The 12,411-nt window shown below is 38.5% G+C and overlaps 1 long non-coding RNA gene across 1 annotated transcript; it reads right to left on the reverse strand.

The window, feature by feature from the left end:
* Positions 1-6,862: 6,862 nt before the first annotated feature.
* LOC145433503 (uncharacterized) lies at positions 6,863-11,298 on the reverse strand. The gene is made up of 3 exons (XR_013913120.1): positions 10,044-11,298; positions 9,424-9,595; positions 6,863-7,307 (listed from the first exon to the last, which is right to left on the reverse strand). It is a non-coding gene; the product is annotated as an uncharacterized LOC145433503 (long non-coding RNA).
* Positions 11,299-12,411: the final 1,113 nt, after the last annotated feature.

Below are 12,411 nucleotides of genomic sequence, written 5' to 3' on the forward strand. Positions count from 1 at the left end.
AAGTAAATTCGGATCGACATTTGCATTTTTCTATATCACCTTTCAGACTAACAAACCCGCCATAATTTTTGATGTGAAGTATAGGGTTTGTATCAGGGTATATAATGGCACATATTTTTTGAATCAATACCATCGTCGAGTGGACTATTTTCAATTCAATTACAATATTTATGGGGAGGGGGACCTATGCCACCATAGCCAAATAAAGCAAAATAGATGGAACAACTAATCGATTAACAAACAGAAACTCTCCTACATATATATATAGGCTGTAAATCATATAGTTACCTGTGGTGTTTTGTCGCTATTACGAGGTATTTGAAAGTCAAAATGTCGATTTGCGGGTAATATGTATGTGGAATTAATTTTGTAAGTTCGGGCGTAAATCAAAACATGATTTATGCCAACATTTGAGTTGATATAATCTATTTTATTCTTGAAGGTCGTGACGAAACATTCTTCATTCGCTTGCTGTAGCTTAGCTTATGGTACACAACAAAACAAGTTAACAAATTTGAGTTTTTGAGCGTATGTCTTATAGGTCCCATGGTCGTGTGCCTTTGGACCCACCGGGTGGGGACCGATGACACGCTCGAGCAACAAATTTTAAACGTTTATAAATATTTTTGGAAACGGCGGATATTCATGCAAATGTCCGCGATAGGTAGAGCTTGTATCGAAGTGTTGAGACAGCAAAAGATCTGCTATTCTCGGCTGAAGATTTGAGGGCCAGAGATCATTTTGCAATTTTTGATCCATCGGTACCACATCTCCCCCTAGTCTAGAAAATAAGAACGTTTTTTAATTACAAAGCTTTGACCACTAGGACTTGGCACAATGATCCCAGTCGAGTAGCCAGACATAATTTTTTTGAGTACTGGTATGATACGATCCTTGCTGACGATAAAGGATTAACAATAAACTGAACACAACTGAACAGAGGTAATTTATTGAGAATTATAGTTTTGATATTATTTCTCAATGCAGAAATCTGTAAACCTTGATTGGCTATATCACAGCAATCATTAGTACTACAGTAACACGTGTTCTTCGAATGCTTTAGAGTCGTTAGCAGTAGTTTATGATTTGGAGCAACAATATTGCAGTCATGGCAGGGGTAAAACGGTGAGAGATTGTACACGTGCCGCAGCGAAGAACAAGATCTAAATCTGAGCATGTACCGGTACTTGGTCGGATATACTTGGCGATTACATCTGTGGCTCGAGATTACCTACTATACGAGCAGTAATGAGTTACTTTCTGCATCTGAAACAGGGATGTATAGAGTTCTATATATCCCTGATCTGAAAGAGCATTGTCCTCAGTCATCCCCTACTCGCGAATTATGCAATGTGGAGGTGGATGATGTAATGGAAGTGTGGAAAATAGCTAAAATTGCGAAAATGCAGAAATCACATTTGGTGCGATCACTTCAAAGCCTGCACGAAAGATGGCGTGATCACATGGTATGCCCACATTAAGAAGAGCTTGAGCAGTACTGACGGAAAACAGCAATTCAAGACTCTGACTATTCCTATATGTCTTAAAGAATGAGCAGCAATGAATGTTGATTTCAAGCTACTACTGACCAGAAAAGATTTCTTCACACGGGACAACTACAGACAATGTGTGACCGGGGCCTACGATATTCACGGCCCTATCTGGTACATTATGCTTGCAAGAGCTAACACGCTGCTGCTCACAAAACGTAAAATCGCGATTCTGCGCGATTTCGCTTCTCGCTACCAGACGCATCGCCTCAGATAAGCTGTATGTATATTCGTACAACAGGTCAAATCAGTACCTTACCGTCAGAAAGTGACAAGAGAGAGCCTCGTGGATGCAGTTATCCACCGATTGCAGAAGTAGGCTAAGTAGTGAGAATACACCGACATGCTCATTGCTCATGTAAACCATTTTATTGCATTGTAAAATCAATTCAAGCACGTGAAGAATAATTGGTACACATGTCATATTAGAAACTACTTGCAATAACCAACTTGTATCAAAAACAAACTTGCAGAATACAAGCTACGGCCATAAGTACCGGTAATGAGAATAAAATGCATCACCGAAGAATGCAAGCAACGTCTTGCTCAACTGTCGTTGTTTTAAAGTCCGTTTTTAAAGCATTTTTCTCACAGAGGCATTAACTAGCTTCTGCTTGTTATTGCAATGATTTTGTCGTCAATTTCAAAGCTTGATCTCGATGATCATAACATGCAAAGTGCAAAGCCCCCCCCCCCTCCAAAAAAAAAAAAAAAAAAAAAAAAAAAAAACGATGCAAAACTTATTCACTGTGACTTAGGGTGAGGGAAGATGATTTTATCAGAGCAATCTAGGATAAGAAAAACTGGATGAAACAAACACAGCAAGTGGTTCTGCGGGAGTAAGCAGTCCCCCACGATCGAGTAAGTCGGAATAGCATGAACTTGCTTACAATTTACCCAGCAACTACGCACGACACCGTCTCACTGTAAGGAGATAGAAATGATTCGGTAATTTCAATAGCCACTTCTTCAATAACTTTTTTGAAATGGTAAAAATGACTTGAGCTTGACGTCAATTTTTAGGATGGAACAGAGCTGTTCAGAATTGGTAACTTCTGTTGCCCAACCAGAAACCTCCCCCCACACATTAATCAGGTTCAAGAATGAAGCCATATCTTCCGTGAGAGGCAAGTAACTTTTGCAAGCTGCAATAGTCGACTCATAGAATGGAGCAAGAGCTAAGTTGACATTCTGCTTGTTATTGCTTGGATGTAACGAGGCATATATATCACTTTTGGCGCTTTCCGCAAATTCGAATCATTATCATGAGATTCCCTGATTTTGTGAAGATCGCTCCATGCAATAAATCCGCCGGGTGATGATGCACCTAAAAAGTTGGCTCGAAAAGTTCTTCCAGTAAATTGTGCTCGGATTTGTCTAATAATACATTTTTGAGATATTTCGGGAAGTCCATAAGGTAGAAAATTACATATTGATTACCCTCTTCTGTATACGGTATATAGCTTTCTGGAGTGTGGGACACGGTCAAATCTTATAAACTCCTCATTTTATCAGACAGCTCAAAATCTTTCTACTGATCATTCTGAAATATCCTTCTCTTCGGTGGTTTTCTGCAAGGGGTCATAGTAGGGATCAATGAAGGCCGTTGCAGCTCAGGCTCCGATCGGATGATAGGAACTGGTTTTCTATCCAAGAGGAGTTTTTTTTCGAAAGCCACAGTCTTTATGTATTTTGATTCTTCGAAGTGCAACGCACAAATTACAGAATTCTTCGTTGGCTTCCAATCACGTCCATCCACGAAAGATATCCATTTTTGTACCTCCAAATCCTCAAATGGAAATTGAAACTTTTTGTTTAGTTGTCAAATATCCAGCCATACAACCATAAACATAGCATTTATTGACCATTATCAATTATTATACTTTAAGCTAAACCTGAGTCACCAAGTATATACAATACATACAAACAGTAACTGGAAGAAACGCCACATGAAGCTCGCCACCAATTCTTCACCACATACATAATACGCACCGTAAAGAATTATTAAACCACTGCATAGCGGTATCCTACGTCTCGCTGTAATCCGATCAAAACGACAGCTAAACGTTTTCCACTATACGGAATATCGTTCCTGGAGCATTTAGCAAATCACGGCATCATCCTGTAACAATTCAAACGCGGCGACGAGCTCAAAAACTTCAACTCAAACTTGAGGGGTCTGCTACAGAGTATTTCAATCGCATTACTATAGCCTGCCTAATAGTACAAGACGGTAAAACAGCAGCTTAAACATAGCTGTCAACCTTCAACTCGAAAACTCGCTTCAAAATGCGAAGAGTCCGGAGTGAGAAGCGAAATAGAGACAATCGCCGATTGTCACGTTGAGAGCAATCGTCCTGTCAAAACTTTCGCCCATTATTACGTCAAGAGTAATAGCGAATTTCTGTTTTGTGAGCATCGGCCTGTTAGCTCTTGCAAGTGAAATGTACCAGATAAGGCCGTAAATATCGTAGGCCCCGGTGTGACTAATGCTCTTGCTCTTTTCGGTGCAGGTGAAGATATACATCATCACAAACATGGTGCAACACACCATGCTACATGGATGACAGCAATCCTTTATGCTCAGATGTTCATGTGGGCTTATCAGTTACATTACAAATCTGAAGAAGTGGTACTACTGCATCGCTTCAATTTATTTTTAGTTCTTTTATATCCTTGCCTGGGTCGTGATGCAGCCGGTAATGACTTAAGATTAATCCAGGACATGTTGAGTTACAAGGAGCATGATGAACAAGTTTTCAAAGCTGCTTCACGAAAGCTTTTAAAGCATGACTGGTTTATTGAGGAGGAAACTGCTGTATATTAGGGCTGTTCAAAAATAACTTTTCCATCTGGATTCCAGCCATTCAGGCATTAGAATTGCCAGGTTACCCTAACAAACGCTGCGCACCAAATTTGGTTCAATTCTAACAAGTATAAGGCTCCGCAGATCCAATTAAAATTTTTAATTTACAATAAAAAATTTAAAAACAAATAATTTTAAATTTTTTCGTCAGCCCGATTAAATTGTTGAGCTGTCTTCAGAGATGATGCAAAACAAATATGACTCAATTCCATCACGTAGCAGCGGAGTTATTTGATTTTTTCGTTGATAATCCTCGGATTATCACCGATCAAGGATAATCCGAGGATTACCAACGAAAAACTCAAATAACTCCGCTTGTACGGGTTGGAATCGAGACAAATTCGTTTTGCATCCTTTTTAAAGACAACTCGACAATTTCATGGAGTTGACAAAAAAAATTGATTTTTTTTTAATTTTACGTAACAAATTAAAAAACCTAATTGGCTATGCAGAAGCTTAGACTTGTTAGAATTGAATCAAATTTGGTATGCAAGTTTTGTTATTGTAACCTGACAATTTAATCAGTGAAATGGCTGGAATCCGAACAAAAAGTTATTTTCGAATAGCCCGACTGTATATCAGAGTTGGATCAATTGTAATTTGTAATTGTAATTGAATGTAATTAATTACATTTTTCAATGTAATTGTAATGTAATTGTAATTGAAGCATTTTTATTTTGTGTAATTGTAATTGTAATTCTAATTTGACAAAAATTTTGCTCAATTACAATTTCAATTACATTAAATTGCTATTGAGACCTGACAAGCACAACATAAAATAATTGACTTATAATGCATTCTCTTTAAATGTCGACAAGGAATTTGGTGGATCCATTCGCGGAAGCCCTTGACTGCGCCCTTGCGGGCGAAGTTTTTTTTTTATTTTTACCGCTATGCTGGCCTCGGTTGCCATTGTATACAATATTTAGATTACTAACCAACGGATGGATTCGCAACACGTGACTCACGATTGAATACGCCTAGAAGCGAACTGCTGAGCCGGCTAAAAGCAGCAGAATTGATAGTCCCATAGCTGGCGATCCAAGCGTCGAAATTTGATATGTATGGTCCTAATCGAAAGCTAGTGTCGCACTGATTCCGCAATAAAAGTATATTTCCAGGCAATGGTACCATCCCAAAATAGTCGTGAAAGTCTGGGAATCGGCATTGTTCTGAACAATCGCTGGGCGTAATTGGTAATTGTTGTGGTCATGCTGCTGCAGCGCTCTCACTTTTCAGAACAGTCGGCCTTAAACGGCTATTTTGGAGCAGTTACGTTGTCTTGACGAGATTTTATTTTGTATTTTCGGAATTAGTACATCAATAGCTTACGATAAAGACCAGATGCATCAAATTTGGACGCATGGATCGCCAGCTCTAGGACTACAAAGTTTGCTGCCTTTAGCCGGCTCTGCAGTAGGTTTGTCGGTGCATTCATCCGTGACTCACATCTTGCGCATCTATCCGTGGGTTGGCAATCTACAATACGATTTCAGATCACGATGCTGCATCGTTACTTCGTCTGGCTAACTAACCAGACCACTGGATATTATATAACGTCTTATCTGACAAAGCACGGTTTTGTTTTTACTCCTCATCCTAATTCCTACGTCCCTCGATAAAAATAATATTATTTCTTTAATTATATACTATATACGCAAATCCAACACGTGCATATATTATAATACTTTTTCAACGACATACTACACCCTATCCTTAATCCGAACCCATAGGAAATTAGGTAAATAACATTTTACATTTCCAATTACGTGAGCCATAATTACCGAGCATACAAAACACGCTTATATTACGTCACAATGACATCTTACATAGCATACTATGTACGCACATAAACGCATTTATTACTACACAATCTGAACTAGACTTGAATTGTTGTTAAATACGACGCTACAGTTGTCAAGGAGCATGGTTGAATTTATGATTATCCAATTACATGTTCAACAGCAGCAATTGTAATTGTAATTGTAATGTAATTGAAGCATGCAAGGAGTAATTATAATTGTAATTGTAATTGGATATTTTTAGCATGGAGTAATTGTAATTGTAATGTAATTGAAACATGCATCCCAGCAAACACTCGATTTCCAGTTGACTTCCTGCGGAATAGCCGCAGGGCGCCCAGTGTTACTTCCCTGGAGTGGATTTGTCGACAACTAGGAGCGTCCTAAACACTTCCTGAGTTCGTCTAAAATGACCTACTGTGGACGTGAAGTGACTCCATACGGATCTACTGTGAACGTGACGTGGCTCCCTATGGATGCGTCAGACCTACTGTGGACGTGACGTGACTCCCTATGGACATGTCATTTGCCACCTGTTCTATTCCTCAGGATTACCAAATCAGGACTCCCTATGGAGACCGCTTTATCATCTTCATGACGACCTCCTCCACACCTGGTGCAACTACATGGAATTCAACATCATATAAGCTAACAAACTGTTTATATTGGGTTACTGGAAAACGACAATTCCAAAATACAAGTACAATGTACAACATTAACTAATGAACTATTATTCGTTAACAAAGTTCAGGCTTACGTGAAATATCGATCTGGAAATCACTATCAATAAATGTGTCAGTGGGATTTTGAATATAACAGCAAGTTCTAAGTCAATTTTAAATTACCATTACAAACATTTCAATTGAAGTGCATACGAGAAATTAGAAGGAAACGTGTCACAAGAATTTGAAAAAGTACAACTGCTAATACAACTAAAACAGGGATAAGCATGGAGCAATCATAAGTAATCATTTACTTTGCATATTACAAAACGATGCATCATTTGCACCGCATCATGTTAAGAGCGGAAGCGCGTATTCGCAATAAACTTGGTTGCAACAACAGTTTTCTTCTTGGTCTTTGTATTACCTGAAACATATACAACAATGTCAGCAAATCATTTGTAGAGCCACTCTGCTGACATAATTTGCGTCAGAGCTTCAATTTCTATTTCCTCATGCATTAATTGTGACATGTCTTGTGAACTGCTACTTCTACTTGTGCTCGAGTGATAATTTATGACGATACTACCATGTCTACTTGCGTGCGGAGAGCTTCTGACGTTGTGATACGGAGTATGCAACCCGTCAATCAAATTAAATTGTGGAAACACCTCAAGTACATACTTCAGTACTTTCCAGAACTTCTACTTTCACCTAAAATAGTTTTGATAAGCCGTGTATATCGCTGTTTGAGTGATTGCACCCAAGTAGAAATACATTGCGTTACTCTTACTTCTACTAGACTACTGACACTACAAATATTTCTACTTGAGTGCTGAAAATGATTACTTTCCCTATCTCTGTTTAACAGCATACAACTACGACATTCCACAAGTCTCCATATTTTGACCATGTCGACAGTTGGAAGTAGTTTGATGTCTTGTAAATCGCTATTTATACTGTCTAGTAAGATACTAACGATGAATACTTTGACCATCTTTATTTGGAAGTTACCACGTACAACTAGGGCTTGCCACGAATCTGAATAGAGTAACGATAAGTCAAGACAGATGATATTTTCGGGTACATAAATTGTACGCTAATTCATCAACAAGAATTAGAATTTTGATTCTATGTACCACTGCGAGGCCTAAAAACATCGATTGGTAATATCGCAGAACACGGCACATGCAGGACGTAGCTACGCACGATCGTGTGAATGACAAATGTATTGTCTCAAAGTACAATAAAATAGGAATTATCTCAAATCTAAAAAAATATTCTTCGATGTGAGGTAGAGCTGGTATTCATTTTGTTTGAAGTCGCATACGAGATAGATATTTCAACTTTTACTTATTCATACTGTTGTCACATCATATACAGCAGAGGTTTCAAATTCAAATGTGGTCGCGGGTCAATTTCCGAATTTTTGACGACGCAGCAAAATAGGGATATTCAATGTATAATTTTTAAGTAGGCCTTATTTGACGGGAGCTTGCAGACAGGCATTCCACAAACATCTCGAGAATGTAATTTACTATTGTATTATTCACTAAATCACATATTTGAATATTTCAATAAAATTATTTTTGTGCTGGGCATAATTTGTTAAAATAATGAGTTATAGAGATAATGAAATAGGATGCATCATGACATCGTCAAACTTTGAGTTAATGTTGCAGCTAGTGGACCTTTGACGTGTCACAGTTTAATGTGGAGTATTTTAAAATCTACTGAAGATTGATCTGATAACAGTGCATTTGAGCGGTGTAGCCTAATCCGGGTTTTGATATAGTCGTGATAAGTAGGCTGTTGCTACTGTCATCGCCGAAGTCAAATTAATTCAGAATTAGGATGTTGCCTTCGATTATTATTGGAACATATCAATAACAGCTTAAATTTTTTCAATACAATATCCATTGTAAAATAATATTTATTGAACTCGAAGACTTTTAGGGTGCCTCTTTTCAAGAGTTAACGGCACACTAAAGGGATTTGAACAGATTTAAAAGCAAAACCAAAAAGGTAAAGTATGATGCAACAATGAAAATCACAGACCATGAAATTCGCATTGTACCAATGGCAACAATAACAAACTATGAAGTATACAGACATACAGTACTATAGTAACAGCGCAATTCATGAATAAACAGTTACACGCACGAGACAACACGCACTAATGAGAAATTTGTAGGTTATAGAGAAAATTTTTTGTCTACATAAAATAGGTTTGTTCAACTGAATAATAGTAGACTCCAGCACTTTAAGATGAAACAAAGACCTACCACGCGCAATGACAGTGAACATATTGTCATCATAGTGCTGTGCACAGGCGAGGTTTTCACTCAGATGCTGACCAATTGCGCGTGGTAGGTCTTTGTTTCATATAAAATAATCTACTTCCATTTCGAGTAGATTTGACGCAACTTCAAATTTGTTACCTGTAGGTGTGTATAAATCCATAACATTACATCTACTTCAGTTCAAAAGAAGATTACTTTCACAGCCTCTGGTTTCCATGAAGTGCATTCAATGTTTTATACCTTCAATAGTTTTTTGACTTTTTCCCCGAGGATGACGCAGCACCGATTTTGCAGCAATGGTTGTTCCATGTGGCAATAGTTCTTCCGAATGTTTTCGGTTCCAGTCAACAAGACATTCTTTGTACCGTGTTCTTGACGTTGTTGAACACTATCAATTGAAGACATTGCCGATCTAAATAATCAAAATTATTATAATGTTTGTAGTGAAGCCATTTGTCAAGAAGCCAAGCCATAGGAATCTAGAATATCCTGTAAAAAAAACAAAGACAATGAAGTTCAAGCTAGACTATTCCCACATTCTACTCACTATAATGACTAATCAGTAGGGCTGAGCACATTGGTATGGTTACTCAAATCTCGAACGAGTATCAATTCTTATGATTCGAGCCAAGTATGTGACTATTTTCAAGACAGCCTACTGAAATTACACGCTCTTTGCCACTATAAGAATGCAGTTGATAATAAAATTATAGTTTCACCCAGCACGTTTGAGCAGCCCGATTGCGAACCACCATCAATAGTATATTCCCGCATCATCGATGGCACTTTTTTCAGGGTAATAAATTGCTTATTAATGAACAATCATAAATCATCATATATAGTTCGTAACTTCAACTTACATAATTCAACATCTTGATCCATGAACAATGCACCACTGCGGCGCCTTCCTCTGAAGTTTAGAACTACATAACATTGCCTGTTCAATATCTAGTCTCCTGGTAGAAATGAAGTAACTTTGTATACACAAACACAGATATGTCCCATCCATATAGTATAATCCATTGATAATAAGGTTGCGTTTTCTTATCGATGGCAAGATGACCATGAGCAATCAGCCTTCCTTAGGGCCCATCCACAGCCTACTTTTATACTGTTGTGGTCACAAAAATACGAAAATAAATGTTAATGTGATGCTACAATAATCTTCATGCATCCACAAATTCATGCAGCAATCTCACATTCCATAAAGGAACATTCCACATTTCTATTAGCCTACATAACATTTCAAAATTCAGTATATAGCGGCATCTGGTTTGCTGATTGGATCCTGCAGCCCTAGGAAATCCTTGTAAAACTTTTCACAGGATGCACATAAAATGTCAAGTTATTGCTTGTGAGACATTATGCAACAGAGCACAATAAATCAGACTTCTATGATCAATACATTATCGTATAGTATCAAATGTACTACAAGAATTATCGGCTTGCATGAGTTACCGATTAGCAGCAGGTCGATCAATTTCGTTTGTAGGTGATATTACAGCCGTGTCACTATATAATCATATAGTCGAATTCATAATATCGCATCAGCAGTTCATGATGATCGAGACCGTTGCTGTTTAATAAATATAGCACTCAAATACCAAGCTTCCTGCCCTTCCGGTACTCATGATAAAGAAATCTCACAATCCACGCTGTTAACGTTTCCAATTATGAACTAAACCATTACTGTGATAAATTCGTCCCTCCGCCATTGCTACATACGCTGATCAACTTGAATTACACGCGCATGCGCGATGCTCGCCAAATAGAAGAAGGCAGACTTCTTGTTTTATGGTCGAATGAATCTCAAACAACAGGCGTGTTCGACTCCATTATCGAAATAGCCGTGAGGATTGCATACTGCGTAGTTCCGCGATTGGAATAGTCATCACAATCCCATCATGACGATGATCAAGTTCTGATGTGGGCATTTTCGTCCCAGTAATGTCATGATAAAATAAGCTGCTGTGTCTCTGTATCGCACATTACAGAGAGTCTCTTTAGCACTGTGCGACCGCAATGATCGATAGCCGGGCTTGTGAAGTTCCACGCGATGGGAAAGTCATCACCATATCAACATTCACGGCTTCACTCCACTAGATTTCACATGTATCATGAGTGTATTCACACAACTTATTTAGCATTGACTGCATGCAGAATAATGCACATTTGAGTTAGAAACGATTTCCCAGCAGGGACATCCAAATCAACTCCTGTGTAGGTGGCATCCAGGCATCACACTATTATGACATCCACTGGAATGGTCATTGGTGACTGGCATAGGAGCACTCTAAAATTTACTTCCTCTGGGGGTCACTTGGAGTTACATAATTGGACGTCAATTTGTGACTTACTTAGCAAGTCCTCAGTCACTAAACGTGGGACGTGGGACGATTGGGCACAATTGTGGACGTACCCGTAAGTCCGTGGGAGATCGGGTGTTTGCTGGGATGAAAGTAATTGTAATTGTAATTGTAATTGAACTGAAATAATGTAATTGATCCATCTCTGCTGTATATGCCTTGTTTTCACCGATTGAAAGCAATGTAACCCGAAAAAATAAGGCAAATACGCTCCTGCAGGTAGAGCGAAATTCAAGTTTCATAAGGGGCCCGCCCTCGTTAATGCAACTGAACAGATCAACAAGGACACTACTTTGTCTGATTTTACTGGGCCATAGTCGTGGTACATATTTTATGTTTTTGAATGCTACGGGGCGTAGCTAACTCAACTACACCAGAATGAGCTCCTACATCAGTTCCGTCAAAGTCGTTAATGATGCCGCAGAACGAGGAGTAAAGCTAAGCACATACTATGCTGCAATCTTGACTGACAATGAACAACAAAGAGACAGTCTGCTTCTTGCTTTGGAACAGCATAGGAAGACAGTTGGAGACAGCAAGAAGGCCAGGAAGTCAACTCTAATCAAAAGTCTGCAATCTGCAACTTGTGCCTGACAATGCACAAGTGCTTTTTGCCTTCATTCAATCGTGAATAAAAAGTGTAATGTGTGTTCGCTTATGGGTGAGACTTCGACTAGTCATAACAAGTACTACTAAGATATTGACTACTGGTGAGAAATTTTTGAGCTTAGCTCACGAGACGGCTCATTTTATAAGCTTAGTTTATAAGCATTTTCATCCGAAATACCATAAGAACAGCGATACAATGAAACGATAGGAAGAGGTCGAAACGATCTGGCAGCGTCTCTATATCATATAAAAC

This window comes from Botryllus schlosseri, chromosome 1 (genome assembly GCF_051294905.1).
Source record: "Botryllus schlosseri isolate E-star chromosome 1, Bs_hap1, whole genome shotgun sequence".
NCBI lineage: Eukaryota > Metazoa > Chordata > Ascidiacea > Stolidobranchia > Styelidae > Botryllus > Botryllus schlosseri.